The sequence below is a fragment of the Astyanax mexicanus genome, chromosome 3 (genome assembly GCF_023375975.1).
Source record: "Astyanax mexicanus isolate ESR-SI-001 chromosome 3, AstMex3_surface, whole genome shotgun sequence".
NCBI classification, from domain to species: Eukaryota; Metazoa; Chordata; class Actinopteri; order Characiformes; family Acestrorhamphidae; genus Astyanax; species Astyanax mexicanus.
The window spans coordinates 38,852,270-38,865,879 of NC_064410.1; positions in this window are offsets into that span (position 1 = coordinate 38,852,270).

Sequence of the window (13,610 nt, forward strand, 5' to 3'; positions counted from 1 at the left end):
CCTTACGAGTCACCCCCCCTCACCCTTCCTTTCCTACACACACCTCAACCCCCCACTCAGAGCCCCAAGCTTTGAGGCACTGGTGTTCGTTTCCCTATCCCAGAACACCCTCTTCAGATTGGGTCCCATCAGCCCAGCAGCCTCGTGGGTAATAGGTGTTTCAGCCCACCCCTCCTTCCCCCCTCCCATACACACGTACGTACACACACACATGCGCACACACACACACACACATCCACCAAGCTCTCATGTTGGTGAAACCTGTCGGAATGGAAACGCCAGTCTTGATCACCCCTATCAAAGGCAGCCTCCTCGTTGGTTGACTGTGCCTTGGGGTGATGGGGAGAGCAAAAAGAAGATGTGTCAAACAGGCTTTACACGAACAGGAGATAGACAAGGACAGAAAAGGTATGCTAGATGCCCTCAGGCTGCAAACCTAAATCCAATCGCACTTGTAAAACTAGCGCCGGTTTAAAAATAGGGGTGAAAATTTTGGGAGATTGCTTCTCCTGGTGCCGCTGAACTTGGATGTACTATAGGCCAGACGAGAGTGAAAACCCCAGACATACAGTAGCTATATCAACATAGTTCAAATAAAAGAGTTAAATGAACTTTTATAAAGAGTTGAATTCAATACGGTCCTGATTAACAGAACATAACAGAAGTCCCACTGGCTACAGTAAAAGAAAACTGTACTGTATGTAGATACGTAGAATTATTAAGTTAGAAATAACTCAATATTGTACGAATTATACAGAAGTATGTACTGTATCTACAGGTGCATGTAACAAGAAAATTTGAATATTATTGGAAAGTTACTTTTTTTCAGTACTTCAGTTCAAAATGTGAAACTATATATGTGAAACTATATATATATTATGGATGTACAGTATTACACACAGAGTCTAGAGATCTATTTTAAGCATTTATTTATTTTTTTATTGTTGATGATAAATGAAACCCACCTAAAAAATCAGTGTTCCAGAAAATGTAATATTATATAAGAACAATTGGTACTTTTGGCATAGTTAAAGCTTCAGACAGTATTTTCTCATTTGAACTGTGTTGTACAAAATGGTAATCTTTGTGATTCATGTAGCCTATGAATCTGCCCACCACCATTCCCTTAGTCCCATTTCCACACTCAGGGTTGCCGGGTATAGACAACGGCACACAAACAGGGTGCAAAACTGGCGTGCTGGCTATTTTACTGCTGAACAGGTAATCACTGAGCTTCAGTAAGGTTGCTGACCATAGATGGGTAATTTATAACCACCATTACTGTAGTAGAGATAGAACGTTTGGACATAAAATGCGTATATATTTTATTGATCAGCTACAGGGTAAGACTTGTCATCGCTTGCCACTGTGTGTCAATCTGGGGAGGAGCAGGTGGGGCTGAAAACTCCATTCAGTGTTTAGAAATTGGACTCCATTATCCATTTCACACCCTTGCTCACATTAATTACAGTTTGTTTCTTTAACACTATGAATTTTACTGTGCACAAGCACTCCAGTAATCCAGTAAACTTCATCTACTGTAGAGTCATACAAGACTTTATTCCATATAGCTCACCAGAATCATCCATATTATGTCAAAGGGCATCTCAAAAAACTGAAGAGTGGGGAAGTAAACGAGGTGTTACATTTACAGTGGCTACAAAAAGCAGGGGGGAAATATTAACTTTGGATGACCCAAAGCAGTAAAGCATAAATAACCCCATAAAATATATATTTATTGCAGAATGCTCTCAGCTGCTGGAATATACAGTCTTGAAATCGAGGAATGACTTCATTTATCTCATTAAATCCAAGTACATGACTAACACGCTTGTTTTTTTATATGTAGAAACACAAGCACAAGTTAGACTAACTCAGCACACACACACGCACACACACATACGGTACACACACCATTTTTGATTAGCACTTTATAATTAATATGTCACAGTGAAAGAGTCAGAGAAACCTATTAGTAATGTCAACACCGGCAGATGAATGATAAATCTCACATCTGAGCCTCATCTGCATATCTTTGCTCCTAATTGTCATTTAATTGCTCAACACAAATGTCTAAAAAACCCACATACTTTCAAGTGTGGGAGGAACAGTCTGCATCTGTAGCGCTGGAATTAGATTTTATTTTATTATTATTATTATTATTATTATTATTATTTATATAATTGGAAACAGAGAGCAGTAGTTTTACAGTAACATTTACAAGCTTAAATACACTATAATAGTATATTTAAAGTGTCTATGAAACATCAAACTGTATTTATCTTGGCAGAGCTGAATGTTGAGAGCCTGTGAACCTCAAACATGTTTGATAACTCTTTTAAAAGAAAGTTGAGCATTACCAAAACAGAGCTGTAAAACAGGCCAGTCATAACAGTCTTGTGGTTCAGTGAAAAACGAGTATCTCCATTTTTGTCCGTTGTTTAAACCATGCCCGTGCTCTGTGCACCAGGTTTAACTGTTTGCATGCACAGACCAATAGCAATCCTTTATTTTTTTTTTACTTGATAAACAAATATTACACTTTTTTTACATTTTATTTTTATTTTTTGATTCTACATTGACTTCCATTACAATCATGTTTGTCATTTCCTCTAATGTCACCATTTTGCCCATATATTTTTATTGGACACCGACAATATTTGTATTTACACCCTCAAAATGTACACTACCAATCAAAAGTTCAGACACACATTATCATTAACACTTTTTTTTTTAAGTATTATTTACTACATTGCAGATTTAATGCATATTAAAGACTTAAAACATATAGAGGAACATATATGATAATGTACTTATACCTGTTGAACTCCCTTAAGACAGTTGGAGAACCATTTCAGGTTCTACCTCATGAAGCGACTGAGAGAACTGTGCTCATCTCCTGTAGATCATGAAGCCAGCTGAGAGAAAAGCGCCCATTACCTGAAGAACTTCCTTAAGACAGTGGGAGAACCATTCCAGGTTCTACCTCATGACGCCAACTGAGAAATTAGTGCCAACAGTAGTCAAAGCATCAAAACAAAATGTGGCTAATTTGAAAAAGCTAAAGTATAAAACCTATTTTGGCTTTTTTGTTTGTTTTATTTGTTGCATATCGTCGCTGTCCTATGAAAAACACTTATCACCATTTTTGTCGATTTTTAGTTTACTACGTAATTTGAACAGACAAACTGTCCCTTACACTGTGCAAAATTTCTTGATGAACGGACCCATAGAAACTCTTCAAAATGACCTGAAATAAACTCTTTTTAAATTGACTTCCATTGAAAGTTTACAAGGTTTTTTCTCTCTCCTGTAAAGTTGCTGTTTTGGAGATAAGTGTTTTTCATTGGACAGCGACGATTTGCACCATTTTGGACACTTGTTTTCATTGGACACTGACAATATTTACACCTTCTAAATGTACAGTACCAATGAAAAGGATGGACACAAATTATCAATGATATTTGTTTTTTTTATTAGTATTATTTACTACATTGCAAATTTAATTTTAAAGACTTATAACTATGAAGGAACACATATGCAATTAGGGAGTAGACAAAAAAACACCTGACAACCCAGGTGGTTTGGGACGAGTTGGAGCACAGAATGAAGGTAAAACTGTTACCAAGAGCTCAGCACCTCAAGAACTCCCTTAAGACAGATGGAGAACCAGGTTCTACCTTATGAAACAACCGAGAGAATAATGCCAAGAGTGGGCAAAGTTGGCATCAAAGCAAGAGGTGCTACTTTGAACAATCTAAAGTATGAAACGTATTTTGGCGTGCTGAACAAGTTTTCATTGGACACTGACAATATTTATTAGTATAAAACATATTTTGGCTTGTTTAACACTTTTGTGTTTACTTTATTATTGCATATGCACCATTTTGTAGGCACGTTTTTATATTGGACAATGAAAATATTTACATTCTAAAAATGTGTACAGTACCAATGGAAAGGCTGGACACAACTTCTTATTTATATTTGTTTTTTATTTGTATTATTTACTATATTGTATATGTAATATTTAATACCTAAATACCATGAAGAAACACATATGCAATTAGATGGGAGACAAAAAAAAAAAAGTGTTTGGCCTTCACAAACAATTACGTGACAGACTAACTCAACCCAGGTATTTTGGAATGAGTTAAAGCACAGAATGATGGTATAAAGCAGTTAACAAGTGCTCATCACTTTTGGGAATTTCTTTAAGACAGTTAGAGAACCATTACAAGTTCTACCTTATAAAAAGATTGAACTCCAAGAGTTGACAACTTTGGCATCAAAGCATTTTGACTAATAACTTTTGGGTTTACCTCATAATTTCATATAAAATAAATAAGAAGGGGTGTGTCCAATCCTTCGACTGGTACTTTACGTAAACCCTTCTCACTAACTAAAGTTCTAGTCAAAGCTGGTAAAGTGGTAAAACATTGCAAGATTGCAAAGGCAACAGCAGTATACAGTGTTGTTGATGCTGAAGAGCAGCACATCTCCAGCATACTCTGCTAGTTATGGAAATACACATATTTAATAGGGTTTTGTTTCCTTTCAGCAAGTCCCTAAACTATCAATGTTCCCTAAATGCTGCAGCAATAAATGCCCACTGCTCCAAGCATGTGTGCTCACAATATTATCATGTGTTCTTAAGGTGGAGGCCACACACACTCTGTGTGTCCAACACAAGTATGGTACATATGGTTGTATTGTGTTGCTAGTTTTGTTCTGTAACATTATCCACAGAAGGTGAGCTCAAACTTGACATGTGATGAATTGAAAGGTGTGAAAACAATCAGAGAGTCAGAGAAAAGATAACTCTAGCCCAAAAAATTAACACTAGCCATCTGTACATCACCTTCTCTCTTTAAAACAAACTGGATTACCTCGGCTGACTACCAAACTGGAGCAAAAAAACATAAATAAATCTATTTTCATGAATATAAGTAGGAGAAATACTAAAAACTAGCCCTGCGAACAGCACAATGCACCTTAAGAACACAATAAACCATAAACCAGCCAGTATCAAATTTGCTAAGGCAAAATAACAGTGTTGTAAATAGGTTTGTAAAACAGCATCTGAGCATTTGTAGCCCAATCAAAGTCACATTCTTTTTTATGTCAAAGATCAGCATATAAATATTCATAATAATTATATTTGGAGCTTCAAGACTGTAAGACATTCCAAGTTCTCTCAGAATATAACAGTGTTTTAACACAGTAAGATGAACTAGCAGTCAAACACTGAGCTCAAAGCAGACCTCTGCAGACCTAACGGCTCTCTTAGCTACAAGCACTTTCACAAAAACGCTTTTCAGTGCATCGCATTTTCAGGTTGTGCAAGGATGTTCATTATTTCCACCCAAAGGCTCAGACCCGGAGGCTCTTTTAAAAGCCGCGGCCATAAAACACTCTCAGGCATGTAGTTACACCTCTGCCTCCCTGGACCTCTAAAATAAGAAGCTGTGGATCAATTCTCCAGTCTGCAGCTCTAATACCAGACTGAGAGCGTTTATGGGCACGGAATCACGCTGTGCTTCTGGACATTCGACCTTTCTTTGGACGAAAGTAACGCACAAAAAAAAATCATTGGAGATACACTTAAAGTAATTTGAAGCACAGCCTAGTGAGATGTTATAAACGTAACTGCTGCATCATCACAAAATAAGGTCAGTAAAATCCTAGCAAAGAGTACAAACTGGGGGGCAGTATGAATTAAATGTGGATTTAAAGGGCTGCTAAATAAAAATAGACTCTATTGAGCAGTAGTGGTCAGTCATAATGGCTAACAAGGAAACTACCTCACGTTTAATTCAGGTAACTATGCTTTTACAGTGCTCACAAAAACTACACGGTCCATTAAACCTTTAGGAACACCTAGACCTCTTTTGTTTAATTTTATCACAGATTGTTTTTATTAAGCATGAATAAAATAAAGTTTTAATATGTTCTAATATGTGCAATTTTGAACACTATCAGTTATAATAATAATAATAATAATAAAAAAAAAAGTTGTTTATGCTAACAGTGCTGTATACCAGGTTAAATTCAACTGCTGATGCATGCTGACACCACAAGAATGAGCTGCACAGAGTTCACTAGGCTTTATTCTCAGGGTAACACTATCCTAAGTATTGTCACCAATAATATCTATTCTATTATGCATTTGTTTTCCTCTAATTTTGGTTTCAAGAAAATGAAGAAAACATATTTCTATAGGTTTATAATGAAAATGGCACATTTTAAAGAGATCAACTGACAGATTCCAGCTAAGAAATGTGTAACGAAATGAAAAAATGCACTAAACAAACAGAAAGTTATTATGCTTTTGAATTTGTATATTTGCAGAAAAACAAAGGAATACATGTTGTTTGCCTTAAAATTAATTTTAAATGGATTTGTAAAAATGTCTGACCTTAAATTTTATCTCCTTTAAAGCTAATATAATATTTATGTCTGGAAGACAGAATTTACATGATATGTTTTGTGAATGGCATTCACAAGCTTAATATTGTCCAAAACCTGCTTAAATATCTTACTCTCTCTCATTAATAAGAAAAGCCCCAGCAAACCTGGTCAACAGCAGTATTCCACATATATATGCTTCCATATATATTTAATCCATGCATTTACAGTAATTGAGACATTCATCTATAGTTCCACAAGTTACTTTTTTACTCCCCGATTAAATAATATCACTACACAGCCTGAGAAGTTAGTATACTTGACTAAATGACCATTTCAGGATTCGTACAATGTGTGCTAAACTCTTGTGCATAAATACAAATGAATGATGCAGCCCAGAGAAGTAAAAATCTAATTTGCAATTATGAAATTTATTTCCAGAAGCTACACACTAAAGTCTAAACTAAAACTTCGCCTTATCCTAACCATAACCTAAATCTAAACCTAAACTTAACCTAACCCTAACCTTAACCATAACCTAAATCTAAAAGTAAACTTGACATAACCCTAACCTTAACCATAACCATAACCTATCTCTAAACCTAAACCCAAATCTAAGCCTAGACTTGACCTAACTCCAACCTTAACCATAACCTAAATCTAAACCTAAACTTAACCTAACCCTAACCTTAACCATAACCTAAATCTAAAAGTAAAATTAACCTAACCCTAACCTTAACCATAACCTAAATTTAAACCTAGACTTGATCCAACCCTAACCTTAACCATAACCTAAATCTAAACCTAAGATTAACCTAACCCTAACCTTAACCATAACCTAAATCTAAAAGTAAACTTGACCTAACCCTAACCTTAACCATAACCTAAATCTAAACCTAAGCTTGGCCTACCCTTCACCATAACTTAATTTAAACCTAAACTGGACCTAACCTTAACCTTAACCATAACCTAAATCTAAACCTAGACTTAATCTAATCCTAACCCTAACTACAGCCTAACCTTAACCTAACCATAACCTAATGCTAACCGTAAACCTAACTAAAGCATCAATCTACATGTAATAGAATGTGAAACTCAGCAGCAGCACAAGTTTAGTTTTAGCTGCACTGATTTGACATTCTTCTTTTATGGTTTGTGTGTTTATGGGCTGTGTGTATTTGGCAAAACGGCAGCAACAGTGGATGGGAGCTCCTTGTTAATTTGTAACATGTGTGCAAAATGTATTGAATATATTTGTTGCAATGTTACAAATGTCATGGGGTATAATTGTAATTGTAAATGTGTGTATTGTATAAGATTGTGGTACATGTATTCTATTACTGTAAAACCCAGGTCTCTGGTTACAGATTGCACAATCTTTTCATAGTTATTGAATCTTTCTATACTTTTTTCTAAACGTTTTAATACCTTAAATAATCTAGTTCAGCAGATTGTACCCCGAGGTGATTGACTGAACTGTAGATGATTTACTTCAACCCCAACAACAAAAAAAAAATCATTAGCTCTAATCACTACCATCATGCCTTTGGAGAGTTTAAAAGTGCTTGCATTTGGGGAAATGCAAAAAGGGGTCAAATATATCCATTTCTGTGTATCAATATACTAAGCATTTGATCGTACTGTAGAAAATGTCAATGATTTATTGAGTAAAGCAGTGAAATCAGTGTTCGGTATGGAGATTGTATGGTAGTAAGATCAGAATGCAGAGGAAAAGAAAAATGACACATGCCACAGGAGCACCCCAGTGGCGTCACCCCCAAGCAGCAGATTAGTGAGAGGCGTGGTCCCACAGGGAGGTGAGGGGGCTTCACGGGGAAACCCTGAGATTGCATCTGTCTCCACACACAAACCGGCTTCCCTTGAGAGAGAGCACATCTGAATCCTGACGAGCAGCAGAGCTTCATCAACACCCAGCTCCCATTTACACACAGTCATTTCATATAATGGATCGCAGCTTCAGTGGCATTTACCCTACATCCCCAGTTACTCATGGTAAAATCACATAATATGCAAATGAAAAATCCTAAATATAGTAATCCATTGCATGTGTTACTACATGGTACATTTTTGCATTGCATTATATATTTTCTAACAGTTACTGTAGTCTCTGTAGCAGCTTCAATTAAAGTTAACTTGAGTTAAGCTTGACACAAAGGTCAGAAAAGTGCACTATATAAAAAAAATGTTGAGTAAACTCTATATTTTACAGCATGGTGATACTATATATTCTTTTCCTTAACAACTGCACTGTTTGTAGCCGTTTAACTAAATTACATTTGCATGTTCACATAGTAATCAATTAGTTTAATCTATTAAAAACTCCATGTAAAGCTAGCTACAAAATTGATGTTTATCAAGTGAGTGTGTTTGTATGCATGTTTACACGAATAAGCACAATCTAGTGCTTCTTATCCTCAAGATGCACAAAATAACCAGGTTTAGACAGTGTCCAAACTCTTTAAAAAAAAAAAAAAAAAAACAAGTTTGAGAGCCTAAAAGACTTATTCAAAAGCATCTTTAAAACAAGAGAAATAAATGTTAGGAGGTATCAAGATTTAAAAGTTGAGCAACATAAATAAATAGAAATAAAGAACTGACTTATAAATATTTAAAAATGAATTCTAGAAATAGAGGAAAGAATAAGGCTATCGTTAGATAGAGGACTTCAGGTTTAAACTGGTAATTAATGTTTTATCAGAGTGAGAATGAGAATTAGATCTGTGATTGTCATGAGGACATATTAATATGTATATGCAAATATGAATATGGAAACTAAGATCAAGGTCTTGTCATAGTCAAGGGATATAGATGCTGGACAAGCGAGGGAAAGCAGATTACTATTTTAACTCTTCGTTGTTTGAATTCGTTTGTTGCATGTGAAAATGGACAAATGCTGTATTTGCTCTGTAAATGCTGTATTTGCTTTTGTAACTCAGATTACGAAATTTCCAAGTAGGAAATGGAAAGGAATTCCTACTTAGAAAGTTGGGAAAATCTCATGAACACAGGATTCAGAATCCAGTGGCGTGCAGTGAATATAGTGGGTACCCCTTCTGCAACCACCACCCATACCCCCCCACCCCGCCGCCGGCCTTCCGACACATAGATGAATATTATAATAACTACATATTCTCTCTCTTGACTGAGTTATATTAACTTAATACAAATCAGCAGCCCACAAATACAGCTACAAACAAAAGTATACAATAGACCCAACAATCAACGCTTAATTTGCCTATAAGTACAATTTAAAAAGTTTTTTTTATATAATTTGACACAATATCTGTCTGATTTGCAGCCGCAATTCCATGATAGTTCGCTAACTATTGAACTAATCAAGCATGAGCTCCGTTTATGACTAAACAACGCCTAACACCTTCAACACAGCACTGAGAAGGGGTTAGATAGCCATGGCCCGCCCCCGTAGTGAAACTCATGAATCTGATTGGTTAGACTTGCTTCGACTTTGCTAATAGATTCATTACTACACCCATCTCAAAATCAGGAGAAAAACGTAACGAGAAAAAACGTAGCTTCATGCAGACATTAAGCATGAATTATGTGACTGCTTAACTACAGCTTCTAGTAGTATCACTGTCAATCCGTATATATTTGTTTGCTGTAATACCTTTTATATTGTGTCAACATTCGAGCCCATCCAAAGAACCACACCATTTTGACCAATTTTCTCTTGTGTGATAAATCATAAAAAAAGAAAAAAAAGACATTATATATTTTTTGTTTTCTATTTCTTTATTTATGCAGACACTTAAAATAAAACAAGTTTCAACAATAAATAAAATAATATACTGTAAGGTCTATATAAAGAAATATATGGCTATATTTGCAGGGGCTCATTCATGGACCATTAGAAATAGGACAGAATAAAATCTTGTTACATTATTGTTCATTATGTTTTTCCTCTTTCTGTGAAGTCACAAATTTGGAGACTGATTTACAGTGTTTTAATGTGTAACCAGTGGCAGTATAAACCATTTTAGCCTGCATATACACTCCATTACTCATCCGGCGATGCTGTAATTGTGCTTTCCGTCGCGACCTGGCCGTTCTTTCGGTGTTTTATCATTTGAACAGGAGAGAATTGCTAATTAATTTCCCTTTTGCTCGCGCGAAGTCACATGTAAAATGCATCGGAAAATACGGGGGCCTCTGAAATGGAGGCATTAAAGTGTGTGATTCGGCGTGAGGTCCATGCCAAAGCCTCTTCAAATTCAGATCCATTAGGGCCCTCGCTGAAAGAGCTGTGTGGGTTTTTTGTCTGGGGGAAAATAAGGAACCCACAGCGTGGAGCTGACAGGCTGCAGCACACGGCCACTCCATATGCACACACATTTGAATGGAGGCTTCGATTTGAGCCACTTACAAATCAAAAGCAGAGAGCCTAGTCTTCAGCAAGGCCAGGAAAGCTCTATGAATCCAAATTGCTTTGAGAGGAAGGGAGCATCTGGTCCATTGAAATCAACTTAATGTGCGTTTGCCAAAGGGACCGTCTGGCAAAATAGTCCCCCCTCTTTTTTTTTTTTTTTTTTTTTTTGGGTGAGGAACCCCTCGCTCCCCTCCCATCCCGCCAACTCCCCTCTCTTTCAAGGCTTTTGGAAATGATAGATAAAAAGGCATCTAGATAGCAGAAGATGAAGCTTTTATGTTGAGGATAGAGAGAGAGAGAGAGAGAGAGAGAGAGAGATAGAGATGGAGGAAGAGTGGGGGAGAAAAAAGGAAAAATGAATTATTCACTAAGCACAATCTAGGCAATTACAGCACATCAGGATCGCAGGACGCGAGCCGTGCCCACAGAGACCGGACCCGTCCCGATGTGCTGTGTCAGTGAAGTGACCCCGGTAATGATGACCACTGACCACGGTTTGGGGTCAGATAGAAAACCGAAAGGTCACGGTTGGACCAAACCCTTTCCCAGAAGGTCTGGCCGTGCTGTTTAAGGCGGAGCCACATCATTTATTCTGTTTAGGCGGCGGCGGAGTGACCCGCTCGCCAGGACCCGAGATCAATCCCTGCGGCTCCAGAGAGAGCGGCAACACGCCGTTACAGCCATGATCAATCACACACAGCAGCAGGACATGGCCATCGCAGTATGAGTCCACTGAAGCTGTACGCACATCATCACGCATGCAAACAACATGAGAGATAACCTAGTTTATCCCGTTTACTTTAAAAGAAATGGCAATGCTGTCAAAAATGATCTTTTCTGCTTTTTATTTATGTTTGGTATTTGTGGTATTTTATTCTATGAATTTTGGTTATACTGCATTAATTTCCAATAGCAGATGTTACACTGACCTTTACTTGGTGGTTGTAAAAAAAAAAATAATAATAATCATAACCATGGAGTCATTTGACATAATTTAAAAAAGAAAAATCAATCTGAATATTTTCCTCCAGAAAGCCTTTATTTATTCAATTTCCAATCAAAACATTAATTAAGTTTGGGCTAACAGCATTAAGAACAAATGCAGAAAATATTATGTGTATTAAACAGAGAACAACACAGACAGTCTCAATAATTAAGTCTAATATCTGATGTTTCAAAATTTTAGTTATTACATTTTTTAAATTTATGTCTTAACAAAGACATTTAATAATGCTGAGGTCTGGACTTTCTGTGGTGGTCAGTTAATTTGATTTGATCAAATGTTTGTTTATTCATTTATTTTATTAATTATTATTATTTTTAATTCATATAGTATATGAGTTTCTATACAGTATGTTTATTCAAGCCTGAAATTAGAGTGTAGCAACCTTTTTCTTAAGAACTTAAAGTGCTAAATGGTTGCTAGAAGTTCAATTTTATCTGTATTTGTGCAATATATATATATATATATATATATATATATATATATATATATATATATATATATATATATATATATATATATACAGTACTAGTCAAAAGTTTGGACTCATCTCTTCTCATTCAATGTATTTTCTTTCTTTTCCTGATTGTATTATACATTGTTCATTTAATATTGAAGAAACTAAAGCTGTACAGGAACTAATGAGGAATTATTTTGTGAATTTAAAAGAAAAGTGTTAAACAACCCAGAATATGTTTTAAACTTTAGATTCTTCTAAGTATCCATATTTATCTTTGATGACAGACCTGCACACTCTTGGTATTTTAGTGTGTTCATGAGGTAGAGTCACCTGGAATAGTTTTTTTTTTTAGCATCTTGAAGGAGTTTCTGGAGGTTCTGAACAACAGTTGCTGCTTTTCCTTCACTCTGAGAAGCTCCAGCTCATCACAAATAATCTTAAATCACCATTTCATCTCAGATGATTGTGGAGGACAAACTTGTTTTTTGTTAACTACATAATTCCATATGTGTCCCTTCATTGTTTTCATGTCTTTAATATAAATCTAAAATGTAGAAAATAAATAAAAAATGTATGCATATTGAGAAAAACATTAAATGAGAAGGTGTGTCCAAACTTTTGACTGGTGCTGTAGGCTTATATTTGTTTTAACTCCAGTTTTAGAACCTTATGGATTTTCTTGCATCTACACTGGCATGCCAAAAGTCATGGGATAGGGATGTGTAAATGAAAAACTGATTATGAAGTGTTAAGTCAGGGAAGAGTTTGGGAATGCCCAAATCTGTACTATACGTTGTGAGGTGTTATCTTGTGAGTGAGTTAAGACATAGGTGGGAATTCACCATAGGCGGCATTACAACCCAGAGTGGACAGCGCTGTGGCTGGTAATAGTTGTGAACTGCAGCATCTGACTAGAACAGGCCGTGCGTGCAGGTCAGCGATATGAGCAGCATTTTTTAGCTTCCATAGTGCATGCCAAAAGTCATGGGATGAGATAGTGGATAGAACTGCACAGAAAAACACAGAGCACAGAGTAAAGGGTTAAATACGTAATTTTCTCTAGTCTCTTATGAAGTTACCATATAGGAGATATAGGAGACTTCTTCTTACCACAGCGATGACAGATAGCAGTACAACACCCACACACCTACAACGTGTACAGACACACACACCCCTCAGTTGTGAGCTGCGCTGACCTCGTGGGCAGGGCAAAGCCCAGCTTGGTGCTGGTTGCTTTTGGCCCAGTGCTGAGCGTACGCAGGCCGAGGGAGTGTGTCCAGCAGCCCAGAGCTACAGCCAACCAGCTGGCCTGCCCGCGCCAAGCGATCCAACAA